Raw genomic sequence first — 3,956 nt, forward strand, 5'->3', positions numbered from 1 at the left:
TACGATTTCGTCAACCGTTTCTATCAATTTGCGGGCCATGTTCAAAGCTTCTTGATGATTAGTGGGTTTGGATGACATTACTCCGTGTTTGATACTCTTTGGAAGACCATCCATGTAAAGTTCAACCCTTAAAGCTTCGGGGTTCACAAGATTTGGGCACATCAAGGCTAGTTCAGAAAATCGTTGATTATTAGCCTTGAGATCATTTCCGATCGCCTTTAAAGTTCTTAGCTCTTGTTCGAGCCTTCGGGTTTCTTCACGAGGGAAATATTCGACAATCATCTTTTCCCTCAAGTCGGCCCAAGAGAGGGCGTGAGCTTCATCGGTACCCACCGATTGTACATAAGTATTCCACCATGTAAGAGCGACACTGGCGAAGGTGTGAGTGGAGTATTTGACCTTGTCTTGGTCCCGACAACCGCTTATGCTAAAGACGGCTTCCGTTTGCTCAAACCATCGGGTGAGCACGACCGGTCCCCCGGTTCCATCAAAAGTGTGAGGTTTGCACCCCATGAAGGATTTGTAGGAGCACCCTTCGTTTGAGTTACCGGCTCCATTGTTATTGTTGTTGTGGTTGTTGTTATTATTGTTGTTGTTGTTGGATGAGTGACCGGCCATGGCCGCATCTACGGCGGTAGCTATCATCCGTTCGAGAGCTTGTTCGGGAGTTTCATTGCGGCGTACACGACGAGGAGCCATTGTTCCTTCAAGACACAAGAATATCATTGATTAGTATTCTCAATAATACTAACCGTGATATAGAATAAAGATAAAGAGAAGTTTTTCCTCGACTCCCTTAAATTCTTTATGTCATAATGTCGGAACGTCCATGTGAACCACCGTAATATAATCCCGGAAATTATATTACCCTGATTCACATGTGCATTTAACACTACTTCATAAAGTCAAGGTGGCGTGTCAATCAAATTTAACAACGTGATATCAAGATCGAATAAGAGTTAGATATGATAGGAGAGTTCGAGTATAATGCACAAATAGTCAAGTAGTTCCTACTTCAGTCTATATGCTGGTTGTAGTCTAGATTCACTAATGTACCCTATGACTCGGGATCGACACCAATGAACTCTAAATCCCTACAACCAACGCTCTGATACCATCTGTAGCGACCCGACAAAATCGTCATTGACGGCGCCGTCTACTTAGGTCCCGTTACGTGGTCATAAGTCTTTAAAACAACGTTTGACCAAAAGATATGTTGTATTCATTTCAAATGTAAAGATTGTTCAAAGTTTACAAGAATAGTTCCACCACAACTTACGTTACAAAGTTATAAGTACAAATGAAACTTATGCGACACAATTTAAAAGTAGCCAAAAGACGCTCCATGTATGCATATATACTCGACATCCAATGCAAGTATCAAAATAATGAGCGGAAGCATGTATTATGTATCGTTCAAGGACCTGAGAAAAACATAGAAATCTGTCAACGAAAACGTTGGTGAAATCATAGGTTTGAGTAAGTAAGTACAAGTGAACCACAAGATTTGCAACAATGAGATAATAGTAATACATTCCAAAAGTTTGTTTCACGAGCACCCAATTATCAATGCTTAACATTCCTTCCATAGAACCCCATCACCTTAGTGCTAGAACATACACTGTTTCTCGAAAATATATTTCATTCGTAAACGGTAGCGAACCGTTTGAAGTCAAACCCTCATTCAAACGGTTCGCTACCGTTTACGAATGAAATATATTTTCGAGAAACAGTGTATGTTCTAGCACTAAGGTGATGGGGTTCTATGGAAGGAATGTTAAGCATTGATAATTGGGTGCTCGTGAAACAAACTTTTGGAATGTATTACTATTATCTCATTGTTGCAAATCTTGTGGTTCACTTGTACTTACTTACTCAAACCTATGATTTCACCAACGTTTTCGTTGACAGATTTCTATGTTTTTCTCAGGTCCTTGAACGATACATAATACATGCTTCCGCTCATTATTTTGATACTTGCATTGGATGTCGAGTATATATGCATACATGGAGCGTCTTTTGGCTACTTTTAAATTGTGTCGCATAAGTTTCATTTGTACTTATAACTTTGTAACGTAAGTTGTGGTGGAACTATTCTTGTAAACTTTGAACAATCTTTACATTTGAAATGAATGCGACATATCTTTTGGTCAAACGTTGTTTTAAAGACTTATGACCACGTAACGGGACCTAAGTAGACGGCGCCGTCAATGACGATTTTGTCGGGTCGCTACAGAACAGTTATGGTATTAATTGGAATAACCATAACACCGAGTTATATTATTCCAACCCCGATCAGTACTATGGCACAACACGACTGACACCTCAGTACTACACTGATCCAGAACACCCACCTCCGCCTTACCCAATTTATAATAATAACGATGCGATGCAGGATGCCAGGAGCCGATTTGAGCAGGAATACCCACGAGGACGCCGAAGCAGAGATGGCTCAAAAAACTACTTTTGGCCTTACAACAACTGAAGGCCTGCGAGCCCATGATCATTTTGTTGAAACATTTTCGAACAATCAATTTATTTGTTATGGTGTGTTTAAAAACAATGTTTGGTTTGTAATATTTAAACTAATCGTGTGGTTTGATAAACGGTTGTGGTTGTAAAAACACCGTTATTTTTAATATTTGTGTAGTTTGTTATTTTGTGCAGCGTGGTTGAACTTCAAAGACTGGCATTAAGTTCAGCAACATTTGATATTATGATGTATGTATGTTGATAATCGAGGAATGGATGATGCTCTTATGCTGGCAGTAAGTTCAGCGGCATTCGTCTACATGTTCCACGATTTATAGGTCAAAAAAAAAATTTGAAAATTTCTAAAAAACACCCTATCACTTTGCCCTCTAAATTTAATCATTTTTCTGATTTCATGCAATGAGGGCCTTGCATGATCTTAAGTGTGGGGTGGGAGATAGAAATTTATCGGGAATTCGTTTTACAAAAATTAAGGCGTCTATGATAAAAATTTTAAATTTTTCAGGTAGCCTTAGAAACAAAAATTGTCCAAAACCATTTTACATACATTGTGTTCTAAAACTAGAAAAGAAATGTTGATTTATGTTTTAAATTATTAATAGTCTTTGAAGTTGCACTATCATTCACTTATTTGAATGAAAATCCTACTAGTTTAGTAAAGCTAACTGGTAGGTCACTGGTACCAAAACGAGTGTAAACCGTGAGAGAGCGGTGATTGCATAGCGTGGTAGGAAACCGGACCTCGCGCCAAATCAAAAACCCTAAGGACGATCCTCATTGTTTCTCCTAACAAGGACAATGTTGCGTCCGACCACTTCTTATGACTAATAGGATGTATCTATTCCATCCTCAAGGAAGTAAAGTCTTCCGAATGACACACTTACTGATTCAATTCAGAAGATGTAGTCCAGACCAGTTGTAAGGTGACGAAAAATCTTGAAAAGTCATTGCTAAAATCGACTGGAAATCTACCAGGCCTCAACATCAAACATGGAAACTGGTAGTCAAAGCTTTTCTCAATGAGGAAGAATTGCTGGCCAAATGGGAAACGCACCATGATACACAAAATGTCAGTGAATTGATCAGATTCCCGGTGGATAACCTTCGGAAAGGTAAGATATCAGCTTTTAAGCCTGATAAACCTCAATATTTACGGTTGACTTAACGAATTAGATGATTACCTCATGAGTATCGAAGATATCTGGACATAATGTGTATCCTCCTAAACGCATTATTTTCTTACCAACATCTAACGATGTTAGGTACTGTGGGAGGGATTGGCTTGACCAATAGCGGGAAACCAGCACTCATTTTTCAAAAATTCAGAAAAACCGACAAAATCGGAAAACGTGCCTAGTATTAAAACTAGCATGATATTTTCAAAACCATAAAACGTTTTCATCAAGGTCCTGATTTCCCTAGGATCAAATTTTTCGGATACTTGGCTCTAAAACTCCCAAAAA

This window comes from Rutidosis leptorrhynchoides, chromosome 10, assembly GCF_046630445.1.
Source record: "Rutidosis leptorrhynchoides isolate AG116_Rl617_1_P2 chromosome 10, CSIRO_AGI_Rlap_v1, whole genome shotgun sequence".
NCBI lineage: Eukaryota > Viridiplantae > Streptophyta > Magnoliopsida > Asterales > Asteraceae > Rutidosis > Rutidosis leptorrhynchoides.